The following is a 16,540-nucleotide window of genomic DNA, read 5'->3' on the forward strand; positions in this document are numbered from 1 at the left end:
TACCCAGATCTTATAGGCAGCAATGGTGGCTGCAGATGCTAATTTATTAGCGTAGAACAGATGACACTGTATACATCAGAACAGTGCTGTGCTTCTGCATGACAATCACACTGCTTACAAATACTCTTTAAAAAAAAACAAACAAAAACAACACCAAAAAAAAACCACAAAAGAAGCACCCTGAGGGCTCTACTCTTCCCACAGTTACAGTGGCTTTGCACAGGTATGTCATCCATTTCAATGTGATCAGAATTTGTCTAAAGTGTAACTGTTACAGGCCTTTCACATTTATTCCTTGGACACTGTTTCAAAGCCTTTCAAAAACAGTTTAAGCTATTGTCCTCATCCTTTTTAAAAATACAAAGCTAACTGACTCCAGAGGTGTCAGTAAATATGCCTGACAGATATTTTTGGCTTTGCCAGAGTAATCCCTGTTCACTTCAACAAAGTGCCATGGACTTAGCTAAACAGAGTTAGATTATGCCATTTGTCAGTGGCAATCATTGCTCTGGAGGGAAAAAGAGATGCAAAAATAGACTGAAACCTTGTCAAGACATGATAATTATACTGGTTTAACTAAAAATCTGTTAGAAATTAATTTAGTTATGTCAGTGTAAACTCTCTTGTGGGTGTCCTTAAGCAACCGCAGTCTGGCATTCTCATTTCCAGACATCGTGGCAAGCGAAGCCAACAGACGTCTAGTTTCAGCTGATGCAAGAATGTATCAGGTTTTTCACCAGCTCAGAAATTCACCTTAGGGTAAACAGGCCCTAAGGATCTACGTTCAGCTACATGATAAACCTTTATTTTCTAGAAAATCTCCATGCATCACTTGAGCTCTGTAGGCTGCTGCTTTTGCCCAAGTCAGTGAGCTTCTATGCTGCCATATATGAATCACGACATCCTCCTCACCCAGCAGTGGTTTTAACCAGAATCGGATAGAAGCAGCTAGTTCACAAGACAAACTGTTCAAGTTAAACATTTGCCACAATCTATCCTGCAGAGAAAAGCTGTAGTTTCAATTCTGAGCTAAGACTCATAGCTCTGTGGAGAAAAATATGCATTAAAACACCACGTTGGGCCTTCAGATCTACTGCACTTCACTTGGTACTGCTGCTGCTAGCTCAGGATGCCACACTAGACCCTGGTGCTTAGCCCATCCACTTGGAAGATGGAGGTAGGCTTCTTGCTATCAGTTCAACACTTTCAAATAGGCACAAAAGTCATTGTCTGGCAAACAGACACGGGGGGAGCCACTGAGAGGGCAGTTTGGAGACTGAAGCAGATTCGTGTGTATCAAATCAGACAACTCAAAATTGTAGCTATCGAATGTGCATTTCCTATTAGCACCTCCTGCTCTCACCCCATTGTTTTGCTGTCATTAAGGTGTTATTTTTGTCACATTGCAGCTGGTAGAGTCAGGATATGCACAGAAGTGGACACTGGAAGTAAGTGACAGTCATTTGAGGTAAAGCCACAGAATTCTCTACTACATTTTATACTCTGGAAGGAGAAGGAATGGAAATGAGAATGGGGAGGCTTACTGCAAAGGTATTTATCAATGTCTGTTCTTTTTGGTACAAGCCAGTAGCCCCTGTTCAACAAATACAGAGATAGCTGCTTTCTTAAGCTGTTGCGTGGTATTTTACAGGTGCTGGGATGTGCTGTGTCACTGGTGTCACCCAGAGCACCTGGTTTGGCACCCTGGGGTGGGAGAGAGCCCATACTCCCCTGCACAGCACCATGCTGGCATTTAGAGACAAACAGTCCCAGGGACAGCACCTATCTGCGGCAGGGCAGGGGGCAGTTACAGATCTAATGTCAGATGCTAGGTTTTGCCTGATTTCATTGGAGTCTTAATGGTCCAGATTAACTGCAGTGAACAGCATAAGATTAACCTTAAAAAACATGAAATCCCTGCAGTTTATCTGTAAAAAGCAAGCTATTAACTTTGCACCTCTCCAAAGTGCAAAAGGACATAAATGTACTTCTAAAGAAAACAGAGAATTAAATCAAGATAATAAAATTCTCCTGGTTCCTACATGGGCACTAAATTTAAATCAAGTTACTGTTGGAAATGGGCCAGTAGTCAGCTCATGTACAGCCGCTGCCTCAACCATCAAAAGAAAAGAACACCCCATAACCTGTAAGCCAGTCATGCAGCTTCTCTTACCCAGGGAAGAAAGTCTCCTTCCAAACTTTTTCCATTTATATTACTGGAAAAAAGGTTTATGCTCTGCCATATTAATACTCCAGCTTACATATTTGTGTTTGTACGGGAGTTATTGCTAAAGCTGCAATCACAGGACACAAGGGTGTACTTCGGCTTCAAACAAGAAGGAGCAACAGGATGTCAGATGATGTTGGGATACCACATGAGAAATTTTTTAATGGCATTAGTAATAAATGTTTTAATACCATCCACTGCTTCATAAAACCCAGACCCAAAGCTTCACCATCACTGATCCTTTTGCAGCAGTGAACCACTCAAATCATCTCCCTGTGGCAGGAAGCATTTCTCCCCATGTATATCATCACCTTGAAGGCTTCAACACCTCCTTCCATAGAAACTTCAGCACACAGTCCTAGTCTTTTCATTGCTGTGAGTGAGACATTTTTTGTTTGTATGTTTTTGAGGTGATATAGCTTGAACTGAAGAACTAGGAGTAAGGGTATCAGTCTTCTGTAGAAATGTCAGACCATATTTCACCTCCAGCCCATCAGCACCCTATTTGCTTGTCCTGGGCAGACACCTGCATGCATAAAGCCTTGACTTTTGAAAATTCTGCATGTTCACATTAGACTGTTTAGTTTATTTTTTTTATTAGGAATTAATCTGTGTTCATCTGACTCAAAATTTTCTCTGCTGTTTTTGTCTGCTTTTTCACATAATTCAAATCTATCTGGAGTCTTTTACAACCTTCTGCAATTTATGCTAATCTTGAACAGATTTCACTTTGTGATTAATCACTTCTTCCTGCAAATCAGCAATCAGAAACACTGAACTAAGACTAGTTCTTGGACACAGTTGTATGTCTTCTCTAAAGAATTTGTTCCTGTTACAGAATTTTTGTTCTCTATCCACAACTGAAAGGGTTTTCTTTTTCTCCACTCACCAAAAGTAAAATACAAATACAATGTGAGTTCTGTGCTGATCCTAAAGCACTTTACAAGGATTGCATAATTCCTATGTCACAGATTCAGGAACTGATGCACAGCATGGCAAAGGAATGTGTTTAAGGACATAGCCAGCCATCTGAGGGGAAAAGTATGCAAGAATCCAGGGCCCGTTCAACTAAACCATTTCCTACAGTATTTCTATTTACATGCTATTCACCACTGACTCACAGCTGTCCACTTAGACTTGGGAGCCTCCATCAATTAAATCTATCACAGAATGATTTTTATAGAATTGTAAATTAATTTTGTCAATTTTAATAATAGTTGCTCGAACAAGAAAGTAACAAGATTACACTGCCTCTAAAAAGAAGGGAATTCAAAGCTATACCACTTGAGCAGCAGATCAAGCTGCTCTGACATCCATTTCAGCTCCAACATATATCTACAGTGAGACTAGTGTCCTCTGCCACTGCACCATCCTTTTCTTTCTCCCAGTGCGGTGTCAATACCTCTGTTTTGCAGGAGAGAACTCTGTCTTGGAGCACTTCTCCTGCTTGGGCCAGCCCTGTTTCCCAGCATTGCTGAGCAACCTTTCTTACAAGGAGGTCATGGAGAATGAGCCTCATTAACATGAACAGGAGTCCAGCAGTCAACTGCCTTGGCACACCATCAGAAACGTGTGTATCATCAGTCTGTGCGTTTCTTAAGTCCCAAATCTGCTACATTATTATGCTGATGACTTTAAGCAGTCTTTACTGCAAGCTTCAAAGGCCCTTGTGTGATTAGCACATACAGTTCATATTACTTCCCAGAAGAGCGTGGTCCCTTCTGAGATGGTGTATGATACCTTCCATCACCACATCAGTGTAAAATACACTGAATAGAGCTTCAGTGAGAGCACTGGGAACTTAGGCAGAGAGCAATGGCATATTGGAACATGTCAGGACACTGTGTAAACTTTCTTTTTGCTATTGGGTAACTTGCAAAACAGCAAACTGGCAAGGCTCTTTCTTCTGCTTCAGTCAAAAGGCAGACTCTTTAACAGCTTGGGATCCCTCATACTGTGCTGGGTATCATTCCAATACTGATATACTCTAAAAATGCCATCTGTTGAGCAGCAGACCATGGGTTCCATTCAGCCTGATCACTCAGGCATCGGGAGCAGTCACAGGGGAGGCAGGTGGAAAATAACCACAAGTCTCCTCTGGAGCTACTGGCTGACCAGAAGGGCTGTCGTTACAGCAGTATTGCAAATTTGCCGAGAAAAGATAGTGGACAATAAACTACCTACTTCAGATGTATTCCCAAGACGGTATTTGTAAGAAAACAAGAAAGATGCAGCACAGTCCCCTCAAAGTAAGTCCCTGTCAGGCTCTGTCAAGCACTGCCAGATCTGGCAGCCCTACAGCTGGCAGTTCTCCATCTCCAGAAACTGTGGACCTTGTGACACAAGTCAGCCAGGGACGATCAGAGAACTGGCCAGTGAGCCTGACTGGTAGCTTCCCCACAAGCTGGTATGAAGCAATTGCAGAGCTGCTCCACACTTCTCCATGTATGACCTGGATTTAACTGTGCATCAGAAGTTTTCTTGCCAGCCCTGACTCCTGCCCTGGCCCGGGACTCTGCCAGGTAGTACATTCTTCCCAGACAATACACTGGACAACAAGAGGAGTGGCTTTCCCATAAAAAGGCTACTGGGCAGGCAAATGGTGTCTACCTACAGTCAGAAAGAGAAGGTTGCAAATGATGCAGCCAGAGTTCAGTGGAGCTATGCCAGCTTATACCACTAAGCATCTAGCCTATAAATCCCATTAGTAAGTTTAAATAAGGCTAAGACGAAATGATGTTAGATTTACCATAGACCTCATTCTTTTTGGAGTTCTGTCAATACTCTCCCTGCTGGGCTGAGCCTGTTGCCCATGGCTGACACCACTGGCTGTGCATCTTGGAGGCTTGTACCAATAACAGTCACTGGCAAAAATAACTTTTCCATAATATTTCCTTTAATATTGTGTGTCTTTGTAAGGAACTCTTCTTTTCTCTTCTCTTTTTCCTCTTTCTCTTTTTATTTTTTCTCCTTTGATTCTTTTCCAAATCTTCCGTGTTAGTTATTAACTAAATGCCAACTCACTGCGTATTTGGTAATCAGATTATCTGCTAATACCTGCCTAAAGCAGTCAACATTGATTAAAAGAAAGGGTGGCCATTATGTTATTTTTAATACAAATGATTTAGGTCCTGAGGCTGAGATTGAATTAAAGGAGAGATCAAATTAATGAGGGATTGAATTAAATTAGAAACATCTGATTGCAATATTTCCTACATCTCCAAACTGCCAAGAGAAGACAGCAGTATGGCTGTGAATTTATGTTATCCCATGAAAAGGTATGAAGAACAGCTTGCTTTAACCGCATCTGGGAAGTGGGCCTTATCATGGATGTAGTTAGATAAGTGCTCAAAATCTGCAGCAATTTTGAAAGGGGATATAATGTAATAGCAAAAGATTCTATCTGAATACTAGCCACAAGGTCACTGCTAATTTCTTATTTCACACAACGTAGGCTAGATTTCCGAAGCACTATCTATTTACCCACACCCTCCCACATACACATGTGTACACGATCACGACAACAGAGAATTGGAGACATGGGTGCACACAATCCCTGAAAGCAAAACTGTACGCCACATTTTGGATGCAGGCAAATTTAATATAGTCATCCAGTTATTAAGATTGCTTTTTAATAATTTTATCTTTCCACACTTCCCAAAGTGTCTTAATAAGGAGTATGATATGAAAACATTTCACTAGTTTCTAATTTGGATGCATTTATTAGTTCTAAATAGCACAGGGAATGAAGATTTCAAGCTTGCTCTCTACAGGGAACAATCAGTAGGCTCAGGACATTGTCTGGACTGAACTGAGCTCCTTGGTTTTAAAAGTGGTCTTTCTAATCCTACTTCTTATCCTACTAATCATCAACAATCCCATTGCTATTCCTGCCCTGAATCTGACTTCATCACAGAAGTGCTTGTGCTGCACTGCATTTCAGCCATTTTAGTGAGATTCTAAACTGCTTTTGAAAGTGCTTTAACTGATTTTGATTGATTGTTTATTATCTCTTGATCATAAATGCTAATTACATAGCTGAGAAGATTGGTTTGTCTTTATTGCCATACTTTCACATAGAAATGTAGAAAATTAATTTTTTTATGATTTCAATGAATTTCCTTTGTACTTTGATCCAGTGAGTGCAGAGAAAAGATTATTCCTTCCAGTGTGGTTAAATGTGAGAGCCTGCTTTACAAAAGCAATAAGCAAATCAAAAGAAAAATCTTGGCATCCTGAAGTTGTGACCTAATTCTATCCTTCACTGCTTTTCCTCCTCTCTCCAAAACATCGTAAGTTCAAAATAGCTGCCCTTGTACAGAACAGTTCTTCTCTCTACTCGAATAGGTCACTTAAAGAATAAAGGCCATAACTGCACATAGCCCTCTGAAACACAAAACAGCCATAGTGCTTACCCGAGCAGTACATAGCTGGGCTCTGGAATGCTTTATATCTCTAGAAAAGGCCTTCCTTGTGGTAAATGCTGCTGTTTTACATCAAAGACAGAACTACTTTTCCCTGTTGATTTGAAAAATCAATTGCAATTGCAGTCAGGAAAAATGCCCAAGTTCAGTGTGTAACTCACTGGACTCCAGACTCAGAGAGTCCCTCTGCATATGGCAGATCTCTGGCTTGGCAGGAGTTTGCATGCATAAGTAGGCTCCATTTTGGACGGAGACATGCATTTTACAACAGTGCATCTTTTGTCTGTGGAGGTCTGAATGTAAATTAAGATAGCTCCACTGAAGGCCACAGAGCTATACTGATTCAAAGTATCTCACAGCCCAGTTTATGGTGTGCGGATGAAACATATGAAAGGAGCAGCTGTAACATATTCTTACATATGTGCTGAGTGTATCAGATGGTAAAACAGCATGGCCATGAGCCTAGGAACCCCATGACACTTAAATGACTTAACAATAAAACCTCAAAAGTTAGAAACTCGTAATAAAAAGGCAGCAGATCCCTGGCAAAGCTATCCTATGGTGGGACCCACAGTTGGAGGTACTAAGGTTCAGCGGCTGGCCACCCCGCAACCATTTGCCTCAGCAACTACACCACACAAAGTGAGGTGAGCAAAGGATCTGTAGTGAGCAGGATGCTTGCTGTGAGCAGAAAGCTTCACATGCGCCACATCAATATTGCCATGTCCCAATGTTCCGGTTGTTCAGAATGGGAAAGGGTAAGAAAAGCAACCTGACCAGGCTGGCACTGCATTCCTTACAGGGTCAGTAAACTGCATCTATCTTCAACACCGACCTGCCATTTTCTATTAGGTGTGGGTAAAAGGATATGCTTGTTACCCTCAAGAAAAGAGCAACAGGATTACTGTCCCTTTGTACCACTCAGGTTATTGGGAGCATTAGTACTCCCAACTGTCAACGAGAGAAAAGAGAACAAAGGTTTATCGGACAAATCCAGCATGGTCAGGACTGTCCTTGTAAAGGGACTGTGTTATTACAGTTAGGAATTTCCAAATTTGATCTTTTGCCTCTCTTTTCACTGGGTTTTATTGTTGCTTTTTTAGCCAAAATTAATCAATAACAGTAGTATAGCACATGTTCTCCCTATTGCATATATATAAATATATTGTAAAAGCCTACACTAATATATGCCATGTCTTTCACTACAGAGAAGTTCCCAAGGGATTAAACCAATGAAAATTAAGATGAAAATACAAGCTTTCAAATGATGAAGTATAGATTTCCTCAATGGTTTACAGAGCTACTGGCTTCTGTATTTACAATGGGGTTCACCCCTTACCAAATTAAATCTCAGTATAAAGCTATATTTTAACATTCAGCAAGTTCTCTACCCTTCTGAAATATCCTCACAGCCTCCTTGAAGGCTTCACAGCCATGCAAGCTGACATATATGTCATGCCAGGTTGTTTCATCAGAAAGCAAAGGACCTTGGACACTGTGGGAGGGAGATTTTATACAATGCAGTATCATTGGCAAATGTGTGATCTCTGATCCTCATCCTTCCCTTACTGCTAAAATAGGTACACCTGTCTGCTTCAGCAGAGCAGGTCATCATTTAACTGCTGGCACTTTACTATTTCTCACCTACAATATTGACTGACTTTGTAACCAGCTCAGTTCACTGTCCTAAATTATAAGAAACTGTTCTCTAATGAATTAAGAAAGCTGCTACCTGAAAAAAATGAAATTAGCCTTAGTAATGGTGTTTCATTCCTGCAACATTTGTGTGATTACTGCTGGAGGAAGAATTTCATATGCTGTATCTAGACATAGACACATGATGTTTTTGTTAAGTCCGTGGGTTATTCTACTGAAACAAAGGAGACATATTTTCTTCAGTGGTAAGGCAACTAATGTAAGTGATTCAGAGATCCACAGCTGCTGAGGTGATTGCCTGAGTTGTGTGGGATATAGAGGATTTATGGGTTAAAAACATGATATTCCAGTCAATTACCTGGGGTTTAAAATGAAATAGAACTGTACTGAAATCAATGGTACTATGGTGTAATGAATGCACTGGAGAATTAAGCTCTGAATCTTTTTATGTGCTCATTGCTTACAGGAAAACTAAAACCTCTTGGAGTCTAACTGTTTCTGTGACAAGACTGCTGAAAATCCATGTATCCACAAATAGTTAAGGCACCCAAGGATGATGCTTACAAATGGATCACCCCGTTCATTGGTTTTGTGGAAGTAAACACCAACAACCATCACCCTACATCATCCACACCCTACAGCAAAGTGACAATCTAGACAGATTTCTCCTGTGTTTGTTCTGTAGCAAAGTGAATGTGGCATTATATGGGACAGCTGCAAAACAGAGGACAGACTGGAACAGTGGGCAGCCAAAGTGAAAGGCACAGGCTGAACTGCTGTCTCAGCCAGGCAGGAAGACCAGCAGCCAAGAAAGGCTAGGTGCCAGATAATGATCTATGTGCTTGCTGACTACTACCAAGACTGGGACTGTAAACAGTAAGCTTTGCCTGTGGAGCCCTTCCTGGATAAAATGAGAGCATGCCTATATAGTAAGACATGAGGAGGAGGAGGCCACAAGCACCAGCAAATCCTCCTGCTCCTCTGCACAAATAACAACGACAACAGCCAAAGCCTGGAAATAGGAATGAAAGCATATTTCTGCATTTGTGAGGAAGTTGTATCTGGCAGTGAGAACATAAGGAGCAGGTCTGCTGGGGGATATCGACTGAGTCACTGTCTATGATGTGGCAAGGTACATAAATCCCTGCTTTGGGAACCTGCTGTGCAGAAGTCACCAGATGGTGCTGTACATACAGACTTGAAAGTTCTTTATCTTAACGTGGGAACATGTATGGTCTTTGAGGAAATACGTTGTTCTTGTTATTTTTGTGAGCCTTTCCTTTAAAGTTTAATTTGCATCTTACTCTTTCAACTCAAATCATGTTTTGGTTAAACTGTTTATTCAGAACAGTCTTGGTGTTGGGCTTTTTGAAAAGGAATTTATAAGCATGACATTTGCAGCGAGGTCTACAGAAACTATGGAAAATATGGGAGAAATGCATAAGCTGCACTAAGAAAATATTTAGTCATACAATTTTTATATCACTTATTTTTCCTGCAATGGGAAATACATATGCAAAGCCTGAAAATCTTTTGCCTCACAGTGGATATGTGATATCAGTCCATAAAACCGGTACCATGTAATAAAAGAAAACTTCTGAGGATGTGATGAGGATTAAATAATACTAGTAAGGTAGTAGGCTTTTCAGATTAAAATAACTACAGCATAGCATCTATTATTAATATAATGCCAATTGTATCCATCTCCTAGTCATCTTCTCTCTGAAATGCTATAACCATCCTGCTTCAACTAAATAATTTTAAGACAATCAGCAGAAATATTCAGAACATTGATTCCTCTTTTTCTCCTTCATCACCCTTTAAAAAAAGGATTAATCTCATTAAAATATATATCACAAGTCCCATGCATTACTGCTTTGAATATCAGGACAACAGAAATTCTTGAGCGCCCCGATTTGATCGTCTCCTTGAAATTTTGGAAAATGTCCAGTAGATGGCAGCAAATAGCACACCAGGGAGTAACATACACTCAAGGTGAAAGCTTGCGAGCTGCTAAAACACCTTCAAGTCTTGGCAATTACATGATTTTTATCTTCTACCCGTTACGAACTAAACTAATTTATTTTGTTCTTTGCAGAGAGAACAAAGCCACATGAGGCTTTCACAATGTTGCACTCAACCTGTGTGTAACATGGTAAAAATAGAGTACCACTTTAAAGTAACTTGTCATTTTCATAAGATTTATAATTATTTGAATCATTTCTTTCCCCAAATGAAGGCTATCGCTATAGGTCCCTTTGCATAAATCAAGAAGGCCATTAAAAATAGTTTCAGGAGGAGAGCAATTTGTTACGAAATGAAGGTCAATCTTATTAGATAACTGTAGCAGGTATCTTAATAACATCCTGGCAGAAATGAGGTATCTCATTACAGAAGTTGAATTTTGTTTGAAATATTAGGTCGTCATTAAGTGAGCACTAAAATACACATAATATTGGACGACATAAATTATTCCTCTGAAAAACTGGCCTACACAGAGCTGCTAAAACAATGATGAGGGTACTACACAGAGCTTAACATTTTCTATTTTTTCTAGCTGGATTCACCTACTTGATACCAGCTTGGTTTGTTGCTACTTCTGGATACTATGCCACAGTTGGCTTGCTAAAAGTATACGGAGTACTGATTTCAGACTGTAACTCAGCAAACTACAACTGGTAAGGAAGATGTTTAATTTTCCTTGTAACAGTTGAGGACTAAGTATCTGCCAGCTGGGAAACACCAAAATCTAGAAGGGAAAAGAGACATTTACAGAGTACAGAAGTAAACATTGCTTTTATAGATACAAGAGAAGGAGTTACTTCTCCTTTAATTATTCTTACCCATTTGGAAAGTACCAAGTGTTTTTTTCCAGACCTTTCACTCTACTGGAACTGCAGCTGAATGTATGGATGTGTTTATTCTCTGGAGCTATTAACACCCGGCACTTAACAACAGCACTTAACAGCCCGGCAGGAGTATGCTGAGCATCTGCTCCAAGCCAGTCAATAGTAACCATAAAGATAGCACCCTGATCATTCCTAACAGGATAGGCAGAATATCCATGGGACAGAGCTCAACAGTTACAGGAGTCCTGCTTTCCAGAAGCTCCAGACCTCCTAGGTATCAACGAAAGACTCATAATACATCTGTAAGGTACACCAACAGCCTCAGGAAATTGTGAGGAAATCAGAAAAAGGTTAAATTAATTTCCTAATACCATGATGTGAATCCAGGCAAGGTTCTCCTCCAGGAAAGGTTCTCCATCCATGGAGTATGTCCTTTAACTGCAGTACCCTCTTTCCTCTCAATAGAATAGGGTTAACCATGCAAAGATCATCGTTAAAAGGTGTGTGTACAAACACAGATGCTAAATTTTGGAGCAGCTCATAGCAGCTACAGATGGCACCAAGAGAACAGTTTGGTACTGCTGTTTTGCAGAAGCAAAGGCAGCCCTGCTAACTAGTTTGTGACTATAGCTTGTTTTTTTAGGGAGTTTGGGTTTTTTTAAAAAGATTTATTGATTTTCTAAACAAGATAAAGAAATACCAGTTACAAGAATTAAATATCTTAATGGTATTTCCTTCAAAAGCACTTGAGCTGCAGATTATGTAATGAACTCTGACAACGGTGCTTAGCATCTGAGGCAGGGAGACCCCACAACACCTTACAGAAACACCCCAAGTCCCTGTGTCCCCAAAGCCATGCCACCAGGGTGTGCCAACACCTAACCAAAATGAAGTCATACCCATCATGTAATGGGGACACAGGACATGCATGTTGGACGATGTGCCTATGCGGTGCTTATACAGGCCAAAGTATAAGGAAGCCTATTTATTTGATTTGTCTTTCTGCCTGTCACTGACTTATTGTCTTAACTTTACAATAGCTTTAAAATCTTCTGTTTTCTTTGTGAAACACTTTTTTAGTAGGTAAAACACAAACTTAAATAGCTAGGGTGAGAGAGTTGTGAATTGGCTTGAAGTGGATGCTGTAAAAGGGAAAAGGCAATACAGACATACAGAATGTGTGCAAGGAACAGGCATGGCACAGTACAAAGAGCACAAAAGCTTACAGAGGATGACCTTAACAGCTGAATTTTGAACAAAAAAAAATAAACAGCAAGTGATGGTGGTTTATATAGTATCTGTTTATAGCATGATAAATTCATACCAGTGGAAATAGTTTGAAAGCCTGCATGTCTTTCATCATTCTTGAGAGATACGTGGCTTTAGTTAACAGCAATAACTGCACTGGAGATCTGTAAGAAATCATGCACACCTTTGGCTGAGAGCTGCAGGGAACAGTAACAGTTTAGATTCAGGAGAGCTCATCTGGCCAAACACCCAAGCTGCTTATTTAGGGTCCTCTATGTTTAATGGATTGAGAGGTGTCCCTCCAGGATATGAATCATTTCATCTTAAACACCTTCTTTAGGATGGGATGAACCATCCTTTCACTTTTCATCGATCACAGAAGCAATCTGGGGAGGTAGCTTACATTGCCAGTCAAGACTCAACAGAAAGTGGTGAATATCAGGTAAGGTAAAACACATTCCAGGCTCTCGGAGGGTGAAGTCTGAGGAGCATTTCTGCTGAAAGCAAATAAACAATCCACACTTGCCCACTGTTCATTTCTGCCTATGCATGGCCCTGACAGGCGGGTTAGTGCACATTTGCTTGGGGACCATCCAGTGAACAGACTGGGGAAAAATTCAGGTTAAAAATACAGCTTTCTTTTCCCCGAGTTATTTTTTACCATAATCTGCTCCCTCCTCTTGGTCTCTATGGTTACACAAATACTTATACCGGTACCTTTGTTACTGCCATGTGAAGAAGGGTTAGGGAGAATGGAGAAGCCAGCAGAAGGCTGCTGAAGCTGACACTGCTGCAGAAAGGGAAATCTCATCAAACTGTGCTCTGAGATTTCACAAACCTTTCCTTTACAGCAGGTCCGATTTAGGAAGTTCCCATCCACCAGTCACTTCTTCAGCAGTACCCAGCTGTTCGTGAATAAAAAAGCATCACCGTCTCTTCAAATAGTTGTATTGGCCCAGCTGGAAAGGGAGCGGGGCAGTGCAGGGATGGGAGTGTATGCCTGCAGGTGTGGAGACAGAAGGGCTTTGTTAGCAGGCTCTGCTGCCAAAGGAAAAGTAATGTTACGCTGAAGCCATTTTCCAGGATATAGATCCTGAAAAACGAGCCGAGTGGAGCTGGCAGAGAGCTCACGCAGAAAATGTAATGATGGGGGAGTGAGAAGGGAGAAGGTGCTATTTGTAGTTTGGTGTAAAAGACTCCAAAGAACAGAACGGACAGTGCTATGGTTTCTCCCTTTTTCTCACAGCGTGAAATGGATGAACTAAACAGATTCAGTTGCTCTCCAGCATCAGAGTGGACTTTGAGGCCAACCTACACCTACTTCTTAAGAAAACCAATGTTAATGTACCTCTGGGAAGCTGCCAATAGCAGTGATGTGTTTCTAAATGGAATTTTTTCATATCTTGCTTTTTGAACTATTGTATCAGTCCTTTGGATCTATATGCAGAATTGTTTCAGATTCTGTCTAACACCAGGCTTTTAGCTTCAAACTGTTTTTCTGTGGTGCTTCTCAAATCTGAAAGGTCTCCCTCCAGCATGCCAACACTTACCATGACACCACAATGACTGGTATCAAATATGTGTTAGATTAAATCAGATTAGAGCACACAAACATCCTGCATGCCAACCAATGTATTTGAACAAGGATATATTATTACATAATTAGTTCATGAAAATTGTATTTAAATGTAGTGTATATGTCTATGTATATATGTCATCATTATTGAAAATTGTATTTCATGTAGGTTAAGTCAGATGATATAAAGAGAAGATAAGATAATCTCAACATGTTTTTTCCCCCCCTCCCTCAGTCATGAACGGTGCTCCTGGTTCCTTCTAGATCCCTTCTGTGGCAATAAAATGGACCTTGCTTCCAACGTTTGATCACTACCTGAAAGCTCACATGTACAAGTCCATCAAAAAGTGAAGAAATGCATGGAGTGAATCCTACAAGGTCATTTACTAACAGTGAAGGGCAATTAATGGATTGCAAGTCATGACTGGCATTCCTGGGAGCTACAAAATCAGATGGGTGGGAATCAAAGTGGTAAGAGATCTCTCCTGCTCCAGAACACATGAAAGACTGAATTTCATCACTGCTGCCCTCCCTACTTAACAGTGACAGTCCCAGTTCCCACCTCTCTTCACTGGTTTACAATACTCTGACAAATGGATGCTCTCATTTGCTAACTGTAATTCCAAATGATGAATGAAAAGATTGATTAGGAAAACGTTTGTCAGGTAGTCAGTCATTTTTACTATGCATCCTTCAATGTTCATGGACCTTTCCAGGCTATTATACACTTCAAAGTATCGAAGAAGCTTATGATTATCTCCTCAGGAGCTGGCTAAAGCATGAGATTCTTCTTTACTACCTAGTTCATTCAAATGGAGTTAATTCATTTCTACTACATTTATTACATTGTGTGTCCCAAAAGCAAGAATACAGTTTTACTTTTCTAATGCATGCCTGCAAATGGAAATTATCACTGCTGTGGAATTGTCTACAGGCCTGTCTAGATCAGTGATTTGTAAGTCTAGACTCAACTGCATCAATGCAAAGTGCACTGTGCCCACAGAATCTAACTCCCAGTGTTTCTATAAAAAAATGGAGAGTTGAATCAAGCGTAATTAAACTGATGGGCAAACTATGTCATAATTGTATCTGCTTGCACACTTGTCTCTGCACTTCCAAGTCTGCAAAACAACTTCTCAAGCCACTTACCTTATCCAGCCATTCAGCCAACCTGTGCGGTCTGTGCCACAATGGCATCTTAGATTAAATGCTAGAGATAGACCCTCTGTGAGTTCACAAATTATGCACTGAATATCTTGCTAGCACACCTGTATTCTGCATTTGAGAACTTTGGGCCGCTCTTGCCCTGCACCCATCCTCAGTCTTTGATGCTCTCACTCTCTCAGAAGAAGTGGAAGTGCAGGATATCCTTCTATACATTTCTGGTACACATTTCTGAAAAAATTCCTATAATGACAGTCACAAGCTGAATGTTGTGAAATGCTGAATAAACACTCTTTGAAGAATTTCAAAGAGGCTTAAACTGTATTAAAGAGAAAAGCACATCTCAGCAGTCAAGCTACCTGTCCACATCAAGAAAGGTGGAGAAGATCTAAGCAGCAAAGCTGTGCTGGAGACAGGTCAGTCCAATTCAGTCAAGGCAGCTATTGAAATTGCAGCCAGTTTTCAAACTACTTGTCACAACCTGCTTCCAACATGCCTTGCTCCCCACTCTCCTGTGAACTGCATTGCCTATCCTCAGTTCAGCAAGACATCCCTCCTCCTCTACCTGTGCAGGTAAAGAGCTAGAATTTCCTGCCTACGTTCCCATGTAGGTAGGAGGGGCAATTTCTGATGGCATCTTACTACCTGTCCCATCTTTCCCCTAAATGTCACTTGACTGGCATGCCATGCTTGGTATGAGATGCCAGTACAGGCCTACACCTTACTCCAGAGAGAGTCTGTGGATTTGAAGTTGCAAAGACTGGTGATACCCAAAAGTTTTGCATGTGTTCTCCAAAGAACAAAGAGTATTTCACTGCACGAGAGCCTGACAAAAACCCTGACAAAACCCACTATCAGCCAGCTTTCTATGAGTGAGAACAGCGAGACAGCACTGTAAAGAAGAATGCCAGGCACTGTTACGTTTACTTTTCTTCAGGAGCCGTGCTTTTTCTTGGTGCTTGATGTTGCCAACTCAGGCAATGCGTATCCAGCCCCCACAATCTCTCTGCCAATACAAAAGACTGACTGCAGTCTCTCCATTCCTCCTTTCTACCCAGTGCCCTTTGCCATCGTCCCCATGAGCCCCTTTTGTTCCCTGCATGTATAAAGGTGCAACCCCATCACAGGCCCTCACGTAACAGCACTTGTCTCCTCTCCAAGCATGAAGTCCTAGCCCTTTCTTGCATTCTTTTCATCATTCTCAGTTATCAAAGCTAAATGCAAAAAAGAAACCAAAGAGTGTTTACTGAACACCAGTTCCTATGAATCTGTAACAAAATACGTACTGTGTTGTGAAAGTAGAGAAAATTAATAGAGAAAACCAGAGCAGGCTGCTATGTTTGTTAAGTTCAACATTTAAATTGCGTAACAGCATTGTTGTACTAAAAAATCTTTG

This window comes from Haliaeetus leucocephalus, unplaced genomic scaffold, assembly GCF_000737465.1.
Source record: "Haliaeetus leucocephalus isolate CR32 unplaced genomic scaffold, Haliaeetus_leucocephalus-4.0 Scaffold339, whole genome shotgun sequence".
Taxonomy (NCBI): domain Eukaryota; kingdom Metazoa; phylum Chordata; class Aves; order Accipitriformes; family Accipitridae; genus Haliaeetus; species Haliaeetus leucocephalus.